The sequence below is a fragment of the Oryctolagus cuniculus genome, chromosome 3, assembly GCF_964237555.1.
Source record: "Oryctolagus cuniculus chromosome 3, mOryCun1.1, whole genome shotgun sequence".
Taxonomy (NCBI): Eukaryota; Metazoa; Chordata; class Mammalia; order Lagomorpha; family Leporidae; genus Oryctolagus; species Oryctolagus cuniculus.
The window spans coordinates 36298410-36312866 of NC_091434.1; the positions used below are offsets into that span (position 1 = coordinate 36298410).

The 14457-nt window shown below is 42.2% G+C and overlaps 1 long non-coding RNA gene and 1 pseudogene across 3 annotated transcripts in view; both read left to right on the forward strand.

The window, feature by feature from the left end:
- LOC138848941 (uncharacterized) overlaps nt 1–14457 on the forward strand; it is a 139792-nt gene that overhangs the window by 102942 nt on the left and 22393 nt on the right. The gene's annotated exons all lie outside the window — the stretch shown is intronic.
- LOC127491573 (membrane-spanning 4-domains subfamily A member 4A-like) lies at nt 7407–9354 on the forward strand (annotated as a pseudogene).

Sequence of the window (14457 nt, forward strand, 5' to 3'; positions counted from 1 at the left end):
GGCGCAGTTCTGGCTGTTGCATCCATTTGGGAAGTGAACCAGCAGATGGAAGATTCTCTCTCTCTCTGTCTCTCTCTCTCTAACTCTCTCTCCTTTTCAAATAAATATTCATTAAAAATTAATAAAATGAAATTCACAGCAAAAAAACAGATAGCCAAGATGCTCCTGATGAAGAAAACTAGCAATCAAGATTTATTATAAAACCATAGAAATTAGGAGAAGCCAGTTTTAATAAACAGCTAAACAATTGAAACAAAATAGACTTCCCAGAAATAGAATCACACCAAAAAATTGGCACCAAGTATTGGTGAGATGGTAGAACAAATGAAGATCTATGTGGGGTGGGGGCACTATATCTCAACATCATATTATGTTCAGTATTCAATTTCAGAAATTTTGTAGACTCAAATGTGAATGGTAAAATTTAAAAACCTTCAGAAGAAAATATGTTTATGATATCAAGTGAAAGATTTTTGAGACATAAAACACACAAACCCCAAAGGGAAAAATATCTGAATAGAAATTGTTAATTTTGTCTTAGGTTCTGTAGATGACTGAACAAGGTTTCTATAAAAGTAATTCACAAAAGAATAATATATGTTTGTAACACATATAAATAACAAATAACTGGAATTCAGAGAATAAAGAGAAGTCCCTAAACAACCAATAAGAAAGACAAAACTGGTATAAGACTTATACAGATATTTCACAGACAATATAAGTAGCCAAAAGAAAGTACACACAAACTTCATTTGTAACCTGAAAAAAATTGTATTTTATTTTACACTCATCAGACATTCAAAAATTACATACAATTGGCATATAAAAAACTATACATATTTAATGTGGATAGCTGGAGTTTGGACATGGAAATATACCTTGATACATCACCCCAGTGAAGTGACAAGACTTCGCCAGCTCCCCAGAGCTTCCTTGTGTCCCTGTTTTTGTTCATTTCCTTTTACCTTCATCTACAGACATTTGGGTTCTTTCCATATTTTGGCTCGTGTGCTGAGTGCTGCAATGAACATGGGAGTGCAGATGTTTCTTTCAGATCCTGATTCCAGTTCTTTTGGGTCTATGCACAGGAATGGGATTGCTAGATCATGTAGGGGTTAGTTCTATTTTTAATCTTTTGAAGGAACATCCATACTATTTTCCATAGTGGCTGTACCAACCATGTACAAACATTCTGGTTTTTCCACATCCCTGCCAACACTCATTGTCTTTTGTGTTGTTTTTTATGAAAGTCATTCTAACAGGTATGATGTGATATCTCATCATAATTTTTGTTTACATTTCTCTGGTAAATTACTGATGTTGAACATCTTTTCATATATTGGCCATTTGTATATCTTCTCTGTAAAAATATCTGTTCAAGTCCCTTGCCCACAATTTTTAATTGGGTTGTCTATTTTTATTTTTGCTCTTGCATTAGAATTATTTATAATATTTTGGAAATTAACTCCTTGTAAGATAGATGGTTTGCCAATATTTTATCCCATTCTGTTGCTTGTGTTTTCATCCTGCCAATTCTGTGCATAAGCTGGGTAGCTTGATGTAGTCCCACTTTGCTATTTCGCTTTGTTGGCAATGTTTTTGATGTGGTAGCCAAGAAATCATTGTCAAGGCCAATATCAAGAAGCTTTCCTCCTATGTTTTCTAGGAATTTTCCACTTGTGGGTAATATTAAATGTCTCTGATTAGAAAGAAAATTGATGCAATAGCTAGAAAAAAAATTTGTCATTCTCCAGAAAGTTGAGAATTAATATAACCTACAATGCAGTGTATATGTCTTTTAAAGAAAATCTTCCACGCAAGCAGAAAGAGGTATATAGCGGTCTCACCGCTCAAAATGGGGAGAAAAAATCATAAAATAAGCTCAAATTGGATACAGGACTGGTATATATTCAAATAAGGGAAAATCATGACTTACTGAAAATAAATACCATCAATGTGGATAAATATCTCAAATCTAGTATTGAATGAAAAGCAGGTTGCCGATGGAAACATTCACTATGACTCTTTATATAAGAGTCAAAAAACATCCATATGTAACAAAATATAGTGCTTGGAGATTCATATGGCAAGTGATTTTCGCCATTTTAAGATACCACTTGGGGGACTGGTGCTGAGGCAGAGCAGGATAAGCCACCACCTGCAATACCCGCAATCCATATGGACACTGGTTTGAGTCCAGGCTGCTCCACTTCCTATCCAGCCCCATGCTTATGTACCTGGGAAAGTAGCGGAGGATGGCCCAAGTGCTTGGTGCCCTGGACCCATGTGGGAGACCCAGAAGAAGTCCTGGCATTGGCTTGATCCAGCCCCTGCCGTTGCAGCCATTTGGGGAGTGAACCAACTGATGGAAGTGGACGCTGTCACTCTGGCTTGCTCTCTTTCTGTCTCCAACTCTGCCTTTCAAATAAATAAATAAATAAATCTTAAGGAAAAAGTAAAAGACATCACTTGGCATATCTACACCCACATCTGAATGCCTGAGTTCGATTCCTGGTTCTACTTCTAATTCTAGCTCTCTGCTAATGTGCAGCCTGGGAGGCAGCATGTACTTGGGTCCCTGCCACAGATGTGGGAGATCTGGGGTTGAGTTCTCAGCCCCTGGCTTCTACCTGGCCGAGTCCTGACTGTTGTGGACATTTGGGGGGTGAACCCGTGGATGGAAGATCTCTCTGCTTGTCTCTATCTTTGTCCCCCTGCTTTTTAAAATAAAGATTTATAAATATGTGATAAAATTAAAGAAAAGCCAGAAAGTGGTTGAAAAACAGTGCTTTTCTCTGGTGAGGAGAGAGGGAGAAGGAATAGATGAGTGGCACAAGGGACCTTCTAGGTTACTGATCAGGATCCATTTCTTACTCTGGCAGGCAGACTCAGGTTCGCATTCTATTATTTCACTTTGAACCACATTATTACACATGTATACATACAAATATGTATAGTATTTAGACTCTTTTGTTTGTGAAAAATATGGTAAAAAAAATGAGGAAAAAATACAGAAGCTCATGCAGTCTTCTCACCCTTCCGCCTTCTTCAGTGTTACATAGATAGGATTCCCAGAAATGAGGCAGACAATATGCCAGCTCTGAGAGCAGCCATCTGCTGAGGATGTTGACATGGGAATACAGGAGACACTTGGGTTTTGATCCATGTGTTGAGCCCTGTAATCAGCCCTGGACAGCCTACCGCACTGCTTGTGATGGGAGCAATTTGTTGCCTCAGTACTGCTGTCTCTTACTCTCATATAAATGAAACCTTTAAAGATAAGGTATCAATGAAAATCTTAGGAGGCTAGTCCCAACTACATTCTACTGTCAAAATTTCCTGATTTGTGTCAATGTGATATGTTGATCCACATCCCATTCTGGTATGAGACCCAACAGCAACAGGCCAACTCCAAAGTACTTGACTCTGCTCCTAGAAGTCCCACTGCAAAGCACACTTTCTAATTCAACCACGTGTTCCACTAACCAAATACCACTGTAGCTCATTGTGCTCCTATCTATTAGTATATAGATCCATGCCAGTGCTGAAATTGAAGAAATGCAAAGGTCCTCTAGGGAAATGTGTTCTAGAATGCTATCTGTAAATGTCTCTTACAGAAGACTGTCTATGAAGAATGCATTTTTAGAGATTGCCTTCCTTTTTTAAAAAGATTTATTTATTTATTTGAAAGGCACATCTATGGAGAGAGAAAGAGAGAGATTTTCCATCATTGGTTCACCCCCCAAAATGGCCACAATGGCTGGAGCTGGGCCAATTTGAAGCCAAGAGTTTCTTCCAGGTCTCCCACATGGGTGCAGAGCTCATGGACTTGGGACATCTTCCGCTGCTTTCCCACGTGCATTAGCAGGGCACTGGATTGAAAGTGGAGCAGCCAGGACTTGAACCAGAGCCCATATGGGATGCCAGCACAGCAGATAGCAGCCTAGCACAGGCCCCAAGAGATCTCCTTTCGTGAGGCAGCAAAAATGTATGGCTTCTGGACAGAGAATGACCTGAATTTCTCCCCTCCATTACGCATAAGTCTTTTCTTTTTTTTTTTTTTTTGGCTAGTTTTTTTAAAGTGATTTATTTATTTGAAAGGCAGAGAGACAGAGGAGGAAAGAGATCTGGAGAGAGTGCACGAGTGCTCTTCCATCTCTGGTTCTCTCCCCCGAAAACCTGTGATGGCTGGAACTAGGCTAGGACAAAGCCAGGAGTCAGGGACTTCAGCCAGCCCTCTAACTTGGGGGTCAGCAGCCCAAGCACTTAAGCCATAATCCTCTGCCTTCCCAGGTGCGTAAGTAGGAAGCTGGATTGGAAATGAAGCAGCCAGGATTCAAACCAGCACATGTGTATGGGGTGCCAGTGTCACAAGCAGGAGCTTAACCCTCTGCACCATAACACTGGCCCCTATGGTTGTTTTTTAAAATCACCCAATGAAAATCTATCCTTGAATTCAAAGGCTTGACTTAAAAATAGTGTTTCTTGACTCATCAAGGTCTTGTAGTGTTATTATGCTAGGCTTCATAAATCTATACACACATGTGTATTAGAGATTAAACCTCTTATTGGGAACATTACTGTCGAATTTTAAATCACATGATAGGAACATTAGAATTATTGTTTAGAAGTTTTGGTTATGATTATTTAGAAATCCTTTGGAGAATTATCAAGTTTTGCTGCCTATGTTTTGTCAGGGGTCTAATTAGCAAATACAAGGATAAAATAACTGCATTTCAGTAACTTTTGTGTGTGTTCTTTCTTCTTGAAGTGTTTATATTTTTAAACTATTTTTAAAGATTTATTTTTATTTATTTGAAATGCAGAGTTACAGAAAGGGAGAGATAGGGAGAGAGATCTTCCATCTGCTGGTTCACTCCCCAAATGAACACAACAGCTGGGGCTGGGCCAGACCGAAGCCAGGAGCCAGGAGCTTCTTCCACACCTCCCATCTGGGTGCTTCTGCTGCTTTCCCAGGCACATTAGCAGGAAACTGGAGCAGAAGAGGAGCATCCACATCTCAAATCAGCACCCATATAGGATGCTAGCATTGCAGGTGGTACTTCACTCACTATACCACAGCGCCAGTCCCTTTTAAAAAAAAAACTTTTAACTGAATAATTTAAATCATGATTAAAAAATTTAGTTATGGTGGAATCCAAGTAAATAAACAAAATGAAATATTTTTTCTATTGTCCTTCAGAGATCTTGAAGATAATGAGGTTGTGCAGCCTGTGTGTGATCAGTTATTTCAGGGTAGCCCACCTACCCTTCCATCCTTGGGCTACTTTGATCTTTAGGGCAATTCCTGGGCCTGGATACTAGCCTAAGGAGAATAGCCCAGCCAAAAACCTTGTGGAAATGTGGAGTTAAGAGATAATGTGCATTTTTCATGAACTTTTTGAAGATCCCTTGTACATGCATAACTTCACACAAAAACACTTTCAACAGTTCTACCAATGTAGGTTTGCCATTTAGATGCAGCAGTCTAGGGTTTACTGCCATTATCTTCTTTATGTGTTGCCACCACGACCACTTAAACTCTGTCTTGATTTCCTTTTCTGTGAAATGAGAATAATAATGTCTACCTCAGAGCACTGCCATTAAGATCAACAAAGAAAGTATATGTTATAGTATTTCATAAACTTTACATGAGGCAGTGTTGTGGCACAGCAGGTTAAATCTCTGCTTGGGGCACCCAGATCACATGTTGGAGCTCTGGTTCAAGTCCCAGCTCCTCTGCTTCCCATCCAGCTTCCCAATAATGCATCTGGGAAGGCAATATATGATAGTAAAAGTGTTTGGGTCCCTGCTACCCATCTAGGAGATGTGCATGGGTTTCCAAGTCCAGTCTCACCCAGGTCCAGCCCCAGCTTTTGCAAGTATTGGGGAGGTGAACCAACAGATGGAAGATATCTGTGTATGTGTGTGTGTCTATCTCTGCCCCTGTCTCTCCTTCTCCATTTCTGTCACCATGCCTTATAAATAAGTAAATCATATTTAAAAATAAGCTGTACAGGAGCCAGTACTGTGAGGTAACAGGTTAAGCTGCCATCTGCAGTGCCGGCATCCCATATGGGTGCCGATTGGAGTCACAGCTGCCCCACCTCTAATCAGTTCCCTACTAATGCACTTAGGAAGGTAACGGAAGATGATCCAAGTGCTTGGGCCCCTGCACCCACGTGGGAGACCCAGATGAAGCTCCTGGATTCTACCTGATGCATCTCTGGCCATTGCCACCATTTGCTGCCCCCTCCGTGTGTGTGTGTCTCCCTCTGTCGCTCTCTCTCTCTAATTCTGACTTTCAAATAAATAAATAAATATTTAAAAAATAAACTTTTTTATCATTATGTTCATTCTTAGCTTCAAATTGGGTAAGTATTAGCAGCCTTCAGTAGAGGTCAAGAGTTTAACAAAGAAGGGTCTCTAGCAACTTCCCAAACTGTGATACAGAATACTAGGTCCATGAGTTACTAATAGATGTCATGGAAAAAAATTAAAATTTAAGAAAGGAAGAGGTGAGTTGGAAACTATTGATTTAACAAGGTTGAACGAGTTTCTTAGTTATAGGACTTTTCAGGATCTTCCGTGTGCTCAGGTGCACGGTGACAATCTGAAGAGAATCTGCAGTGTGTAACCATCCCTAATCTACTTACTTTGTCTCTGTCTCTCCTTTCTTCTCTCTGTAACTCTGCCTTTCAAGTAATAAATCTTAAAAAAAAAAAAAAAAAACTAACATTTGAACTACATATTTTCAAGTTGCATAGTAGTTTTAGGTGTTGGTGGTCTGTATAAAGGTACTTTTAAAAATTTAATGGAAAATTGAATTAGAAGATAAATTCGGCCGGCGCTGCAGCTCACTAGGCTAATCCTCCGCCTTGCGGCGCCGGCACACCGGGTTCTAGTCCCGGTCAGGGTGCTGGATTCTGTCCCGGTTGCCCCTCTTCCAGTCCAGCTCTCTGCTGTGGCCCAAGTGCTTGGGCCCTGCACCCCATGGGAGACCAAGAGAAGCACCTGGCTCCTGCCTTCGGATCAGCGCAGTGCGCCGGCCACAGCGCGCCGGCTCTGGCGGCCATTGGAGGGTGAACCAACAGCAAAGGAAGACCTTTCTCTCTGTCTCTCTCTCTCACTGTCCACTCGGCCTGTCAAAAAAAAAGAAAAAGAAGAAGAAGAAGAAGATAAATTTATTTTGGTGCAGAAAAATTGGAATCTGCATGTTTTTTCATCACACACATTTTTTCATGAACTTTTTGAAGGCTCTCAGTATGAATGGATTTCATTTTGCTTACCAAAATAAGCTTATCTTTAATTTCATATTTCACAAACTTTTTGAAGTACCCTCATATAAAATGGGACTAAACCTTCATTGACTTGTGTGCTATTATAAAATAGAGCACAGAGTCAGCTTTTTGACCTGGCATATTTGGGACCTAGGTGGCACTAGCTTCCTCATCTGGGTTCTGAAAATCTCCAGTGCAGTCTCAAAAGCTCATATTTGCTGTCATGGATGTGTGCTCACATCATCCTGAAATCTACACCTTCCTCCTCTTGTCAGTGTTTTCACATCTCTATGAGTCACACCACAAGTTCTTGGGCTAAATTCAGCTCCCTTGCCCCTCTTTTTTTCCTTTCTCACAATCCTCCCCAAACACCCAGGGGGCCACGCAGGTGTAGGCTACTTCTGCCTGTGCTAGCTGCCTTTCTAACCACCAGCTCACCCTCCCGCAGGGCGACCCCCACACTCCCACAGTGGAGCCTGGCTCATTTTCTCCACTCCAGCTAGAACATCCACACACAAGCTCCACCTAATTTATAAATGACTACATTCTGCAAAGGCAGGCCTAGGATCAGAAAACAATCTTGGGTTTGATTTGAGTGTGAAAACCACCATGCCCCCTAGTGTGTTGAAAGAGTTGTAATATATTATTCTTCTATTTCTGGAACCCCGCCAAAAAAAGGGGGGGGGGACAAAAACAGCTGAGAAGGAAACCTCACGCAATATTAGCTCATCCTCTTTTGCTACCATGCCTTGAAGCAAAAGATGTATAGAATCTCTGAATTAAAAGGAATCACAGACAAAGCAGACACTGCAGGTTGGAAAAAAGCACCATTTCTACTGCCATAACCATAGCACAAGCAATGGAGCAAACCATAGCAGAGGCTGGCTCTGCTCTGGCCCAGCAAGGACAGCAGGCTAATCTATGCTCATATGTGTGGAAAGGGATATCAGAAAAGTTCCTGAAGGGGGAGCCCAAAACTCTTGGAGTTGTGTAGATTACGATTATTGTGATGAACATGAGCATTGGAATAACTCTGCTGTGTCATATTGCCATTTTGGAAGCCATGTCCCAGTGCGGTGTTCATATGTTACACAGTTTGGGGGTCAGTGATGTTTATTTTGTCAGGACCCTTCTCAGTTGCAGCAGGAACTAGAACAACAAAAGGTCTGGTATGAGGTAGCCTAGAATTTAACATTGCCAGTTATGTCTTGGCTGCATCCCAGATCTTAGTGCATTGAGCTTGAGTATTTGTTCATTCCATCATCCTTACTGTAACTGTAATAGGGGACAAGACACTTGATTCATGGCCATTTCTGCTTTAATGGGTATGGATGATACTACCCTCCTTTAAGTGTGCTGGAGTTCTGCATTGCTGTGTCCCTCCCTGCCTTTGGATGTAAAGTAATCTGTTGTAATCTTGGTGGGGTTGTACTCATTATGCCAACAAATTCACATGTAGCAGAAGTGGTATCCCCTGCACCATTTAAAGGGGGATTTGGTGCCAGCAACAGAAAAATTTTCCAGATTATCTACCCTGATTGTAATGCAAGATTCCCACTTTGAAAAGACTCCAGTTTAGACATATCTGTAAAATACATCCAGAAAACAAAAGGATTCTTAAGCTCAAGATGACTTAAGCATCTGCCCCAGAATTAAATTGGATATATACAGGGGAAAAGAGATCAGCCTTTGAAGCAGGACAAATTAGGATGGCTTTTCAACTTCCTGGTCACACCATCTTAAACATGTTACCTTCTGAATCTCAAATCACACAGTAAAAACTGAGAAGACAATACACATGGTTATCATAAAGATACGAGGTAATGTATCTAAGATGCTTGACATTATCCCTAGCACCAGACAGATGGTAGCCATGATCTTATTTATGGGTTGACTTACTTCCTATATTCCTGAAAAGTGATCACGCAGCTGTAGCGACTCCTCTTCAGTGATAATACATTGCTTCCGTAGTCAGACCAGTCCATCTTTGGAAAGCCTCCCAGAAGTTACAAAGTGTATCCTTATTGTTGGGCGTTCCAATTGTGCAAGGAGTAAGATGCTGGAGGTGGATAATATCAAGGGCTCTATTAATGACTGATAGAAGATGCTATGGATTCAGATAGACGGGAATGATAAATAAAAATTCAGGTCAACATCGACTCATTCCTACACATGCACACCCTTTCCTCAAGTCCCATGGGCTGGTTTAGAAAATATTGAAATAATCTGTCTAGTTGCTAGCAAAAGTGTGAAGGTTGGAGATGGTGAACACTTTGGAAAAAGTGTCAAAGTGTCTGAACAATGTATATAAGCCTATAATCAATGAAAATTAAAAGTAGATGTAGAATATATTAGCTTGGTTTCCACAGAAAGCAAAGTGGGAAACTAAGACTTCCATATGAATATTTTACTGGGGAGTGGGATCCAGGAAGCAGGAGTGGTGGCCAAGTGACATAAAACTGCAAAGTGTGGAAACCCAATTCAAGGATGAGTTACTAACTTACCACTGTATGTGTCCAGTTGCTTTATCCCACAGGACTATTTGGGACATTGCATAAATACTGGGAGTAGAAATGAGGAAGAATTTAACCATTGTCTCCCAATTCTCATTGGTTGAAAACTTATCCCACGGCACCTCACACTTAAAGGTTGGCCATGTATCAGTCAACTGTTGCTGCACCAATGCTGCAAAACAGTTCCAAAATTTCAGGGATTTGTGAAAGAAATACTCATTTTTCGCATTCATGGATCTGTAGGTCAGCTGGCCATGCCCTGCTTTAGGCTGTAAGTGGATTGAGTTCAAGTGTGCACTATATGTCTCCTTTGTGGACCAGAAACTTCCTGGCACATGCTCTCTCATGGTGAATACTGGAAAATGAGACCAAGTCAAACTACATAAAAGTTTAAAGCCTCTGCCTTCATCCCATGTATTCACATTCCATTCGCCAAAGTAGATCACATAGCCAAAGTAAAGTCAACAAGACAGAGATAAAATCTTCATCTGTTCTACTGGGAGGCACTAAAAATAAAACTACTTGACAATGAGTTTCAACGTACAATTCTACCAAGGGGTGGGAGAGAAGATCAAGGGCCATAATCTAATCTCCCAGGCATGTGTGGGCTCCGCATGTGTTTCTGAGGAATTTACACCAAGGTATCAGCACAGGAGCCCCAGCGCAGACCAGAGGCACTCTGAGGGCATCTGAGATGGCAGGCGGGCAAGTTGGAGCAGCACGAAGCTGCCTGCCTCAACAGAGCAGGTGGAAATAGACAGGCAAGGTTGAGAAGATTTCAAGTGATGCATAAAAGATGTTCAGGGCATGCGTGTCGTCAGCTCTGATATCAGAGTTTATAATGTGACAAGGATAATTACTTCATCGTGATATGTAAAAAGTGCCAGCTCTACTGGGAGTTCACTCTTCTGCTGTTTCTTGAGTAGATGGGAGGGAAATAGTGTGAACTGAAGCAAGGGATCATCAGGGATCATCATTTCCCCACACTGCCATCTTGGGAAGTTTGGAAGTGGGGCGAAGGAGTGGCTGCCTGCGTCACTCTTGCAAGAAACAAGTTGCTACTCAGGGCCCTGATGTCGGTAACGGAGTGCGTTGTAGGGACCACGTGCCCATTAAACAACCAGGCCCCTCCCTCCTTCCCTCTTAGACCTGGAGTGAGGAATTTGTGGACAGAACACCTTGGTCCCATATTTTATTTTATTTATTTTTTAAAGATTTATTTATTTATTTGAAAGAGTTACACAGAGAGAGGAGAGGCAGAGAGAGAGAGAGAGAGAGAGAGAGAGAGAGAGAGAGAGGTCTTCCATCCTCTGGTTCACTCCTCAGATGGCTGCAACGGCTGGAGCTGCGCCGATCCGAAGCAGGAGCCAGGAGCTTCTTCTGGGTCTCCCACGTGGGTGCAGGGGCCCAAGCACTTGGGCCACTTCTACTGCTTTCCCAGGGCCTAGCAGAGAGCTGGATTGGAAGTGGGGCAGCCGGGTCTCAAACCAGAGTCCATATGGGATGCCAAAGCTTCAGGCCAGGGTGTTAACCACTACACCACAGCACAAGCACCACCTGGTCCCATATTTTAAACAACTCACTCTTGAGTCTAACCACAGCAACTTATTCTTCCTTAAATATATCTTTCTTACAATTTTGAAGGAAAAATAGAGGGACTTCAACAATCTTAAATTGATTTTTCCAGATTTCAAGTCATTGGTCCTCATTCTCTATCTTTGGACCTTATAAAATCGTCTGTCTCTTTTTTACCCAGAAGGTTTCCAACAGTGAGAATAAGTTAACAGTCAAATATGATATCGGAGTTTTTGTTTTTTGTTTTTTGTTGTTGTTGTTGTTGTTTGTTTTTGTCTGTAGTGTATCAAACACATGCTGTCTGGAAATACATAAGCCACTAACTGAGTTTTTCCTTTTGTTTGAATGAAAATGTCTTCAGACTTGTGTATCTTCCTGTGAATTGGTTCAAAATAATGGATCTACAATGATAGATCCTTTTACATTTGTTAAGATGTCCAAATTTGAAACATCATAATGGCACACAATTTTTCTTCTGAAAAATGCAGCAAGGTGCAGGTTTTATGGCACAGTGGTGAAGCAACCACTTAGGATGCCCACATCCCATGTCAGAGTGCCTGGGATCCGTCCCATTTGCACTTCCAATGCAGCTTTCTATTGGTTCAGTGAGCCAGAGGATGGAAATATCTCCCCACCACCATCTGCAGCTCTGCATTTCAAATAAATGAAAACAAACTTTTTTTAAAATTTATTTGACAGGTAGAGTTATAGACAGTGAGAGAGAGAGAGACAGAGAGAAAGGTCTTCCCTCCGTTGGTCCACTCCCCAAATGGCCACCATGGCCGGTGCTGCACCAATCCGAAGACAGGAGCCAGGTACCCCTCCTGGTCTCCCATGTGGATGCAGGGGCCCAAGCACTTGGGCCATCCTCCACTGCCCTCCCAGGCCACAGCAGAGAGCTGGCCTGGAAGAGGAGCAACCGGGACCATAACCCAGTGCCCACATGGGGTGCCGGCACCACAGGCAGAGGATTAACCAAGTGAGCCAGGGCACCAGCCCCGAAAACAAACATTTTTTAAATGCAGATTTCATGTTGGCTTGTTCAAGAGTACTTCCCCACAAGTCTCTGAACTATAATACTATAAGATAATAAGAAAAAAATGTACAAATTTGTGTTTTTTTTTTTTTTCCTGGGAAGAAGTTTCATGACTTTGGCAAAGGTGGGGGAAGTAGACAGAGATCCTATTAGCTGGTTCACTCCCCAAATGCCCACAACAGCCAGGGTTGGGACGGAGCCAGAGCCAGGATCCAGGAATGCAATCTAGGTCTCCCACATGGGTGGCAGGAACCCAATTGAGCTATCATTACTGCTTCCCAGGGTCTGCATTGGCAGGAAGCTGGAGTTAGGAATTGGAGCTGGGAATCACATCCAGGGGCTCCAGTGTGGGGTATGGAAATCTTAACCACTGGGAGGAATACCTGTTCCCCTCCTATGACATTTAGATGATTCCCAAAAGAATCCACACTCCATTAAATGGTCCAAACGCTTGGGGTTGGTATTGTGTATAGTGGGTAAAGCCACTGCCTGTGATGTCAGCATCCCAAATGGCATTGCTTAACGTCCCAGCGGCCCCATATCTGATCCAGCTCCTTGCTAATATGCCTGGGAAAGAAGTGGAATATGGCCCAAGTGCTTGGGTCCCTGCCTTCCATGTGGGAGATTCAGAAGAAGCTCCTGGCTTTGGGCTGGCCCAGCCTTAGCTGTTGCAACCACTTGAAGGGGGGGTGAACCAGTAGATGGAAGATTCATCCTCATTCATTCATATTCTTTCTCTCTCTCTCTCTCGCTTTCTCTTTCTTCACCCCACCCCTCTATCTCTTACTTGCAAATAAATAAATAAAATCTTTTTTTTAAAAAAAGAGTCCAAACACTTGAATTTGGCAGTGGCTCAGATATATAATAAGAAAAAGTCCACACACAACATTCCCTGTATGGAAAAAAAAACCAACAAACGTGGAGCAGGATTCATGAAACTTTGCCAGTGAATGAGATGGTGTGACCTTCCAAGATCTCTATTTTCTTATAAGGAACCAGGCATTGTTTAAACTCATGTTAGATGCAAAGTGGATGGCTGCTTAGCTAACAAAATTTCTCCAGAAACCATGCCTGTACTCTGCCTCTCTCCTTCCAACAAAAGACTCCTTCCTTTGGGTACTTGATCAAATTGAACAAGTCAGAATAATTTACTGAGGTTTTTCAGGCAGAAGCTGAGAGAATCTTCTTTTCCTTTGCTTAATCTCCTGAAATGATGGGAGCAAAACAGGCAGTGTGACTGTGCAGTGTCTCGTCTTACGGAGAAGAGAGGAGGGGAGAACGGAGCTTCTATCCAGTAGGAAGCAGAAGCAAGGGATGGAGAGAGTCTAATGATATGGGGGCCCTTGTTCCATCATCTCTTCTGTATCACAGATACATGAACTAATCCTCATTCCCTTTTCTACCTGAGCTAGTTCAAGTCATGTTTCTGTCACTTGAAACCAAAAGAGTCCTGATCTCTATATTCAGCATTGGATGTAGCAGATATCATCAAATGTTTTCTGTCATATCACAATAAATACTATAGAAGCTACCTTGTAAGAGGAGGCCATCTGTCCTGGCCTCTCAGCACAGCTCATTCTCCAGAGAAGTGCTTCCTTGCACACAAGAGCCTCACTGGAAGAAGATGACATTTCATATTCATACCTATGAAAATTACAAATGGCCATAAATTATGGGTTTTGTGGCTGTCAACAAATTGAAAGAGATTATATAAAACAAAATGATTAAGGATGTGGTTTGGGGGTTAGGCATTTGGAACAGAGGCCGGCTGAGGCACCCACATCCCATACCACATTGCGTGGGTTCAGTTCCCAGCCTTGCTCCCAATCCCAGATTCCTGCTGATACGCACCCTGGGAGACACCATGTGCTGGCTTTCAAGTAGTTGGGTCCATGTCACCCACATGGCCGACCTGAATTGAGTTTCCTGCTCCAGGCTTTCACCTGGCCCAGTGTTACCCCCTACTGCCACCACAGGGGTGACAGGTACTTGGAGAGTGATGCAGTGGATGGGAGGTCTCTCTCTCCCTGCTTCCATTGCCCTCCTCCTTTTC